The 11037-nt window shown below is 41.1% G+C and overlaps 1 pseudogene; it reads left to right on the top strand.

Annotated features, from left to right (window-relative positions):
- The first annotated feature begins 8122 nt into the window (after positions 1-8122).
- LOC113906198 lies at positions 8123-10004 on the top strand (annotated as a pseudogene).
- Positions 10005-11037: the final 1033 nt, after the last annotated feature.

Genomic DNA, 11037 nt, shown 5'->3' with positions numbered 1-11037 from the left:
ATTTCCTTTTTTCCCCCTTTAGTGTGTTGACTGAAATCATACATTTTATTTTTTCATATTCTTTTCCATTATGGTTTATTATGTGATATTGAATATAATTCCCTATGCTATACATTAGGGTCTTGGCGTTTATCCATTCTATGTATAATGGTTTGCATCTGCTAATCCCAAACTCCCAGTCCAACCCTTCTCTGTCCCCACCCCCTGGGCAACCATAAGTCTGTTCTCAATGTCTATGAGTCTGTTTCTATTTCTGTTTTATAGATAAGTTCATTTGTGTTATGTTTTAGATTCCATATGTAAGTGATATTATATGATATTTGTCTTTCTCTGATTTCCTTCACTTAGTATGATAATTAGAGAAGGAAATGGCAACCCACTCCAGTGTTCTTGCCTGGAGAATCCCAGGGACAGGGGAGCCTCGTGGGCTGCCCTCTATGGGGTCACACAGAGTCGGACACGACTGAAGTGACTTAGCAGCAGCAGCAACAGTATGATAATCACTAGGTCTATCCATGTTGCTGCAAATGGCATTATTTTATTCTTTTCGGTGGCTGAATACTATTCCATTGTGTATATATACACGTACCACATCTTCTTTATCCATTCATCTGTCAATGGACATGTAGTTTGTTTCCATGTCCTGGCTATTGTGAATAGTGCTGCTATGAATATTGGGGTGCATGTGTCTTTCTGAATTATAGTTTTCTCTGGATGTATACCCAGGAGTACAATTTCAGGATCATATGGTATTTCATATCTATTTTCATATCTATTTCATGTCTATGGTATATCACATCTATTTTTATTTTTTGAGGAAACTCCATTCTGTTTTTCACAGTGGTTGTACCAGTTTACATTCCCAGCAACAGTGCTACCTTTCTGTTGATTACCCCTGTCCTCTTTCAACTGCTCCATGGATGGGATCTTGGCTGAAGGCAGGGGAACCAGTTAAATAGCTTCTCGAATCCTTTCTCTACTTTTTTAAAAAAGGTCTTCCATAGTGTTTTCCAAGTCCTGGAAACTGTTTAAGTGCTTAATAAATAGTGATTCAAACGACCCTACAATGAAAGCTCTATTATCATTCTCCTCATTTGGTAAATGTGGAAACTAAGTCACGGGGAGCAGCCCAAGGCTGCTTTGACAAGGTGAGCTGGACTTGGGCCCACTCAGAAGTAGGGAGGGGTTCCTGCTGCGTGAAGAAGCCAGCACCTCCTATCTGGGTCTTAGCCACACATTTCCTGACTCATCACGCTTCTTTCTTTTAGGCCTCATCTTATTTCTTCAGGTGCCCTGAGCACTGGTAACAGGCAGACTGGCCAGGGTCCTGGGGGCGCCAAGGATGACACTTTCTTTGCAGTCAAAGTTGTGGCACAAGAAAGTTTGGAAGGGATCATAGGCATGATCACCATGCCTGGGGCCTTTCCCAACCCTACAGCTCAGGGCTGCCTCTGCTAGTCAGCACGGAAGGGTCACACCAGGGAAATTTGACATGGACTGCTCCCTGGGAAGCTAGTGAGAATCCACATCAGCCTCTCTTCAGCCCAGCCACACTTATCACCCCGAGTAGCTGTCTGTTTACTAAGGGTGGGCTTCCTACTGGCTGGGACTCTGTCTTTGTTTCCCCAGCTCTGAGGTGTCTGGTGATTGATCGGTGCTCAGTGAATGTTGATTGAATGAATGAACTGCGGATGGGATTAGCTGGCTGCCCAGAGGTAGCCCATCTACTGAGACTGGGAGACTGTTTACCCATGAGATTAAGGTGCTGTGGGTGAAGCCTACACTGGTCAAGGGGCCTGTGTTCAAATCCCAGGGGGTCCCTGATATTCAGGCTCATGGCTTTGGACAATACTGTGTTTCATGAATGGTGTTGTGTGTTTCGGCCTCGATTTTCCTTCTCAAAGTCCCCCATTGCTGTGGGGGTACAAATGGAATGTATGTGACTGCAAGGAGCCCCAGGTACGCAGAACGATGGGTGCTGAGCCTTCGGACTTGGATCATGGAGCCGTGATCTGCTCTTACCCTTGCTCCTTCTCAGCGAAGGCAACACACTCAGGGCTCCAGGGTTGCCTTCCTGTTGTTGTTCAGTCACTAAGTCATACCTGACTCTATGCGACCCCATGGACTGCAGCAGACCAGGCTTCTCTGTCCTCCACTGCCTCCCGTCGTTTGCTCAAATTCATGTCTGATGAATTGGTGATATTATCTAACCGTCTCATCCTCTGACTTTCCTGCCCTCCTTGAAAATGCTTTTCCTGAAGAGAGGGCTCTGCACTCCTGACAGGGCTTCAGCCTCTGGGAGGCAGGAAGCTGATGTGCAAAGAAGTCTGGAGTCTGTTTGGACACATCTCACACTGGCTGAGCCTGGACTCCAGGAAGTTCTAAACCTTCCTCCCATCATTAACATTTAAGAAGCAACCGGGTGATGTGGCGAAGGCAGAGGAAGAGGGTGTCAGAGAAGCAAGGGCCCATCTCCACGGCATCCTTCCTGACGCTCCTCTCTCCACCCTTCTCCTTTCTCTCTCCACCCTTCCCCTTTATCTCTATCCGGTCATTCATTCTTCCACAGAGGAGGTGTCAGGGGCTCAGCCTCCCTCCTCTGGCCTCCATCAGAGGGAGATGGCTCCTCGTTCTGGCACAGAGCAAACGAGTCCTCGGGACTGTGAGACCCACCTGAGAGCCTTTGCCTCAAGGTCCTGTCCCCAGACCATCTTGCAGATGGAGCTAGAGCTGTCCTTGTTTTTTTGTTTTAAATTATTTATTTTTGGTTGTGCTGGGTCTTCATTGCTTTTTGCAGGCTTTCTCTAGTTGCGACGAGTGGGGGCTGTGCTTGGTTGCAGAGCTCTAGAGCACAGGCTCAGTACTTGTGGCCTCACTGCTCCACTGCATGTGGGATCCCTGTGGATCAGGGATCGAACTCATGCCCCCTGCATTGGCAGGCAGATTCTTATCCACTGTACCACCAGGGAAGTCCTATAGCCTTCCTTCTTGTAAGGACTCTGTTTTGAAAAAAGTAATAGTCTATTAAAAGTGTATGTAGGCAGAAATGTAATATTGAAAAGTGGTTGCATTACTGGGGCCAGTTGCAATCTGAACATGTTTGAAGTCATCCCTGAGGACACAGTGATCTATGGTGCAGACTGGCTTTGTCAGGTGGAGACCAAGTAGCCACAGCCCCAGACACTGCAGCTGGATTTCCTGATGAAAATCTTACCAAACTACCATCACCTAAAGAAGACTATGTATGAAAGGAAGCTCAGCTAAGAAAACATATGACATCAAGATAACATTTGTCTTCTGAAAGAGTCACAGCGTTTATATTCTTTTGTGACATATTTGTATTGTATGTATTTATATTGTTAAATATTTATATATAATAGCATTTACCAAACTAAATAAAAATGTTAATGACAGGACTTTTAGTCAATATACTTTAATCATTTTTTTTACTTGCATTGACTTTCTGAAAATAACTCTTTTGATTTTAACTGTGCACTAGCTATATATTAAAAGTAATGGGTTTACCTTTTCCTTTTGCAGATTTGTAGCTGTTGAAAATTTCAATAGCTGTTGAATTAATTTCAACTTCATTTTGTTCCCAAGATTTCTTATTTTTTTTTCAGTAAAATAGAAGTAAACAGGGAAAGATTGATTCAGTAGCATACCAAGTCAAAAAGAATGGTGTCTAATGAAAAGGACAAGTAAATGACTGTTGAGTGGTATTCTTAGGTTTCTGAGGACAATGAAAGTAGAAGAGATTTCAATATATTCATAAATATGTGAAATTATTTTGGCATATTGCCAGGCACTAATTGTTGACTTTGTCATAGTTCTATTTACCTAAGTACATAATGGGCAAAATACTGACAATTTTATTGTAATTTCAAGTTTTCAAAAAAAATTCAGATGCATAAATTTAATGGGACATACTTTTTAACTTTTGAATCAGTAGATGTTAATACTAAGACATTAAAATGCTAAAATATTTTCTCTTGAAACTTGACTTTTTAAAATTGAGGTGTAAAAAAAATAAATAAATAAAATAAAATAAAATTGAGGTGTAATTGATTTACAGTATTGTGTCAATTTTGGGTGTACAGCAAGATGATTCAGTTATATGTATACATTTTCATTTTCAGATTCTTTTCCACTATAAGTTATTACAAGATTAATTTTTAACTTTGGATAGTGAAAGACTACTTTTGAATTTGTGAAACTGATGGGTACAAACTAGCCTTTGTTCCAAAGGTGAATGACTTGATTTTGGTAAGACTATTCATGACTCAAGTTAGAAAACTGTACTACTACATATGGGTTTCCCAGGTGGTTCAGTGGCTAAAGAACCTGCCTGCAATGCTGGAGATACAGGAGATGTGGATTCGATCCTTGAGTTAGCAAGATCCCCTGGAGGAGGGCATGACAACTCAATCCAGTTCTTGCCTGGAGAATCCCATGGACAGAGGAGCGTGGCTACAGTCCGTAGGGTTGCAAAGAGTAGGACACAACTAAAGCTGCTGAGCACCCAGGCACTACTACACACAGTGGTTTGAAAAAGAACATCACATAAATGTCCTGTTTTTGATAGCTGCGTTCTATTCATTTTTCAACACCTGGTGATCAACTTCGGATTTTATTGATCATGAAAATTTCTAGATAAAAAGGCAGAAATTACAAAACTGCCCTTGAAATGCTGTGGTGGTTCTGAATATCATCTCTGAACAATCTCTGATATGCTAATAAAGGCCCTGTGCTCTAAACTAAAAAAAAAAAAGAAAAAGTATTATTTTGTTTAGAGATACCCTGTAACAGGCAATATTAACATACAGCAATAGCAAGGTTTTCCTCTGAGAGGCTGCCCACTGCAGGTGCTTGTGTGAGAGTTAAAGAGCAGGGGCTGCGCTGTCCGGATCTTTATTTTGCAAATAGCATGTCAGTTTCAGCTCAGACATTGTTGCCTCTTAGGCTTCTGTGGGGCACGATGGTTGCTTTCCTTCTGCAAGCTTTTGGGCAAATTGTTGGTCTCCTGCATTCTAGTCCCTCAATTTATCTTCCTCAGAGGCTTCTCTGGGCTCTGGGGACGGGGGGGTGGTGGTGGGGCTCCTTTTCTTGGAGAAGTCTTCCTTAGGACAGAGAGAAGAGGCTGCACGGTTCTGTGGTTAGTGCCTCTGGGGGAGCCTAGAAGATGCCCTTGGACAAGGGATTTGGGTGACTTTCAGGGATATCTCTTTCCTTCACAGAACCTCCCATTGCAGATAAGGCTGAAATGCACGCATCTTCCTACAAGGAGCAAGCTGACCTTTTATTCACAATGGGGAGACATGGTCTCAGGTCTTTGCCAAAGAAGAGGTTTTGATAGTGAAAACTCACAGTCCTATTTTCTCCAAAGAAATAGGTGAGTCTCTTTGAAGGATTGACTCTAGAGCAAATGAGTATTATTTGGGAATATTAAATGCTCAAAAATTACAATTAGAATTCTCAGAATGATTTTTAATTGAAGTATATACTTGATTTGCAATATTGTATTAGTTTCAGCTGTAAAGAAAAGTGATTCAGATATATATATTTATTTTTTCCAGTTCTTTTTCATTATAGGTTGTTATAAAGTATTGAATATATTTCCCTATGCTGTACAGTAGATAGGTCCTTGTTTAATTATTTTATATATAGTGGTGTATATCTATTAATTCCATACTCCTAATTTATCCCTCCCCCTGTATGTAGATTGCTTTTAGTTTTGTTTACAGTTTCCTTTGCTTTTCTAAAATAAACTTTTATTTAAAATAACAAACAGCTACAGAAGGGCTAGGCTATAAAGTCATGAATGTTTGAGAATGTGAAGCCATGGGCACAAACAATAAATATCAGTGCACATAAACAAGTGAAATGTGCAATGCAGAGGTTCATCCAGGTCTAGATACAGAAAACAGAGACCTTGGAGAGAGGGTGGACAGGGTTGGGAGGATGAAATTTTATTAAGAGAAAAAAGAAGAGGAAGAGAGATGAGAATCACAACAGATAAGAAGGGCCCACATATCTTAAAGAAGGCATTCTTTTTTTATTATTATTTTTTATTGAAGTATAGTTGTGTGCACCACTATATATAAAATAGTTCAACAAGGACCTGTCTATCAATATATATAAGGGCTTCCCTGGTGGCTCAGATGGTATAGAATCTGCCTGCAATGCGGGAGACCTGGGTTCGATCCCTGGGTTGGGAAAATTCCCTGGAGGAGGGCATGGCAACCCACTCCAGTATTCTTGCCTGGAGAATCCCCATGGACTTCATCTCCAGTCCATGGGATGGCAAAGAGTCGGACACAGCTGAGCAACTATACATAACATATATGTGTAAATTCTTTCTCATATTCTTTCCCATTATGGTTTATTACAGGATGTTGAATACAGTTCCTTGTGCTATAAAATAAGACCTTGTTTAAATATAATATAGCATAGTCTGCATCTGCTAGTCCCAAACTCCCAATCCAGTCCTCTCCTGCCCCCGTTCCCCCGGCAACTACAAGTCTGTTCTCCATCTGTGAGTCTGTTTCTGTTTCGTGGATAAACTCATTTGTGTCGTATTTTAGATTCTGCATATAGGTGAGCGTATGGTATTTGTCTTTTTCTGACTGACTTTGCTTAGTATGAGTGGTCCAGGGTTTATTTTGGACTCTGCTATTTATTGGCCCTACAATAAAGAATATTTACATAATAATGGTAACATAATTGTCACTTATCAGTTTTCAGCATTTAAAATCAACTTTTAAACAAAGGACTAAATAGAATATTATGGTTACCAACCTCGATATTAAAAACGCCAGGGTGTAACTGGTACAGGGTTAGGAGACCAGAGCGGATGAGGAGGTGGAAGACACGGCTGCTTCATAGTCTTATTTTATGTGAAGCAATATTAAAACACTGTCTGCAGCTCAAGGAGTGAGAAATAGAGGTTTTCGTACATTGTTGAAATTCGCAAAAGTGTTGAGAAGAACTAAAATTACCAACACATTTATTAAAAATCTGAGAGGAGGATGGAATCCAGAGTGACGAGGAAAGGAGCTAAATCCTTGCGTTTTGTAGCAAAGAGTCAACAGATATAGCAAAGTTAAGGAGTCAAGCATACTGTTTATGGTTTGGGAGGTAAACTGTCAGAAGAGCTGTTTGAGGACAGGGGAAGGATGCAGTGGGAGGCTATTACTTTTCATTCTAAATCTTTCTTTGCTATTTGATGCAGCACCGCAGATACATCTTTGAACACACACACACACACAAACACACATACACAAAAGGCTCTTCAGAAAACTCATCAGCTCCCACCAGGAACCCCTCAGAGCTCCAAGAGCAAGCAGCAGGCCAAATGCTCTAAGGACAGCTTAGAGCTGCATATAAGAGGAAGCAAAAAGTGTTTCCAGGAGGTGTGGGGGCTGCCTGGTGGCTGGAGTGTCACATCCCCTAATGAACATGCAGGAAGTGGGTGAAACACGCCAGAGTGGATGGCAAAAGCTCGTTTCCTTTCCATGATAGATGCAGTGCTGAGCTATTGACAAAATGCTGAAGTATGTGGGAAAAGGATCTGGCCCAACAGGACGGTGCTAATCCTAGGGATTTCCCAAATGACTCTATGCTCGTTGTTATGTATTTTGTTTACTCAGGCCACCTTTCCAATTACCTGTCAGAGGGGCAAATCCTTCCTCCCTGATTTATCAGGTGTGAGAGGTTAAGAACCAGGTAAAGAAGAGGGTAATGAGAATACCATAATAATGATTCTGATACCACTTATCAATTAATGATAACAAATATCAATACCACTGCCCTCCATTAACACTTTTCCCCTGGATTGGGTAGAACTCTGGCTCCACAAGAATGAATTCAGTACTGACAGCCTAGAAAAATATGCTCTGATACAGACCTTCCAGAATTTTCCATCTAGAACAAGTTGATCCTAAAGAAAAAGTCAAGGGAGCTCGCCTGCACCCCTTGGCCTTCCCACTCTTCTCAGCTTCCTCTACCCATTCAAGCAGGGTAGGGGGCACGAGCAGGCCTAACAGCAGTGGCGAGTGAGGTGCCTGAAGCCAGCTTCTGCTCCTCCTCCACACCCTCTGCGGGAACACTGGTTGTGGCCATCATGTCTGCTGCAAATCCTGAGAATCCAAACTCAACCATCTCCAGAGGCTAGCACCCAGTCTTCATCAGCTATGACCCGCCAAGGCTATGTTTTACCAGAGGGTAATGTATATTGTCACCGTACTTATTTAACTTATACGCAGAGTACATCACGAGAAACGCTGGGCTAAAAGAAGCACAAGCTGGAATCAAGATTGCCTGGAGAAATACAAATAACCTCAGATATACAGATGATACCACCCTTATGGCAGAAAGTGAAGAGGAACTGAAAAGCCTGTTGATGAAAGTGAAAGAGGAGAGTGAAAAAGTTGGCTTAAAGCTCAACATTCAGAAAACTAAGATCATGGCATCTGGTCCCATCACCTCATGGAAAATAGATGGGGAAACAGTGGAAACAGTGTCAGACTTTATTTTTTTGGACTCCAAAATCACTGCAGATGGCTAGACAGCATATTAAAAAGCAGAGACATTATTTTGCCAACAAAGGTCAGTCTAATCAAGGCTATGGTTTTTCCAGTGGTCATGTACGGATGTGAGAGTTGGACTGTGAAGAAGGCTGAGTGCTGAAGAATTGATGCTTTTGAACTGTGGTGTTGGAGAAGACTCTTGAGAGTCCCTTGGACTGCAAGGAGATCCAACCAGTCCATTTTAAAGGAGATCAGTCCTGGGTGTTCATTGGAAGGACTGATTCTAAAGCTGAAACTCTAATATTTTGAGAAGAGTTGACTCATTGGAAAAGACTCTGATGCTGGGAGAGATTGGGGGCAGGAGGAGAAGAGGACGACAGAGGATGAGATGTATGGATAGCATCACCAACTCGATGGACATGAGTTTGAGTAAACTCCGGGAGTTGGTGATGGACAGGGTGGCCTGGCGTGCTGTGATTCATGGGGTCGCAAAGAGTCGGACACAACTGAGCGACTGAACTGAACTGAACCGAACTGAAAGTCATGCCAACTACCCTTTTTTTGCTGGTGGAATTAATGTTAGGATGGACGAAACTGAAATTAGAGGTTCCTTTACTAGGTATTCGGGTTCCATCCCTGGGTTGGGAAGATCTCCTGGAGAAGGAAATGGCAACCCACTCCAGTATTCTTGCCTGGAGAATCCCATGGACAGAAGAGCCTCGCAGGCTACAGTCCATGGAGTCACAAAGAGTCAGACGTGGCTGAGCAATGAACACTTTTGCTTTACTAGGTATGTTTCAGTAAAAGAAGTGAATATAATCACAGATTGAATTTGTGTGTCCATTGTTGCATTTTACAATGATGTGAATGGGCAGAAGACAGTAGAATCACAGATAAATTTCCCTGATAAAAAGCTGAAATTGAGCTCTGCACTCAGGAAACAAAATTTATGTGCTTATCACGTATAGCCTCGTCCTCTGGTTTTTAATCTTCATCCTCTACCACAGTTTCAGAGTTCTGGAGTAACTCAAACACTGAAACTTACAGGCAGCCTCTAACCACGATGAATCCTATAACTCAGTATGTTCAGGCTTATCCTCCATATCCAACTTCACTGGTCCAGAATATCACTGGATATCAGCTGCCTGTTTATAATTATCAGATGCTACCGCCGTGTCCTGCTGAGGAACAACGGAGTTACGTTATTTCTCTGGCTTATACAGCTATTAACTGCCACTCTGATGAAGTTGATCCAGGAGCTGAAGTTTTGCCAAGTAAATGCTCAGTTCATGAAGCTACATCATCCCCTGGAAATGGCCCACAAAAGAAAACTGTGAACAAAGCATACGGACAGTGGTATCTTGACTATTTAATCCAGAGAACAGACTGAAAAATTCCCTTGTTAATCAAGATGGCTACTGCAAGGATAAAAGAGTTCATCACTTTAGAAGTCAGCCATTGCTTAAGTTTGTTTGATCCTCTTTGCTAACTTTCTAGTCTCATAGGAAGTTACACGTTTTGAATAATAAGAGACTGAAAGTTTTCCCACTATTATAGAAATTTAATTCTGAATTTTGATAAATTGCACTCAGAGTTTCTATGCAAGTCATATTGGATTGCTTATTTTTATTTTACACTGAAATTGTTTTTCATTAGACATTTACTTAGAAAATCATTCTGTGTTGAATATAGTTAAAAGTGAAAAAACAATTGAGACTGAAAGGAATAACTTTTTATTTATCTGTATTTATCTATAACTTTTTATTTATCTATAACTTTTTATTTATCTATAACTTCTCATTTATCTGTAAGGACTTTTTAATTGACATTTTATGCATTTGAAAGCAAATGCTGATTTTCTGAAAACAAACAAACAAACAAACAAACAAAAACTATTGTATTAGGAAACCTATTTTGAAAGGTCAGAATTTTTTTAACATAATCGCAATAGTATGTTTACCAGTTTTCAAAATCAGTAGCCAGACAAAAATTAAAAGATAGTTACAATTGCAAGCCATAATGGGAACATGATTAACCTAACAATATGAAATCATTACATACAGTTTTGGGGGGTCAAGCAGAGTGTTGTGGTAAGTGGAAGTGCATTTTTTTTTGACATTTTTGAAAGGTCAGAATTTTGATAGTTTAAAAACAAGCACTTCACTTCCCCAACAAGTACGTATGAACAGTACAATATCTATAATATTATCTTTTATGATTTGTTTAGAAATTTGCCACACAAGCAGAGATTTTAAAACGGCATTTTCAATCAGTGAACCTCAGTATAAAGTTGGCTTTATTGAAGTTTTCCTTATCTAAACCCAGTAAAACAGATTCTAAACAGTCCAGTCAATGGGTTTTACATTTATTATGAGCACGTGTGCTCAGTCCCTCAGGCGACTCTTGGCGTATCTGACTCCTTGTGACCCCATGGACTGTTGCTCGCCAGTCTCCTCTGTCCCTGGAATTTTCCAGGCAAGAATCCTGGAGCAGGTTGCCATTTCCTACT

This window comes from Bos indicus x Bos taurus, chromosome 16, assembly GCF_003369695.1.
Source record: "Bos indicus x Bos taurus breed Angus x Brahman F1 hybrid chromosome 16, Bos_hybrid_MaternalHap_v2.0, whole genome shotgun sequence".
Classification (NCBI taxonomy): Eukaryota; Metazoa; Chordata; class Mammalia; order Artiodactyla; family Bovidae; genus Bos; species Bos indicus x Bos taurus.
The sequence above is the reverse complement of the archived record's forward strand: the minus strand, read 5'-3'. Positions and strand labels throughout refer to the sequence as shown.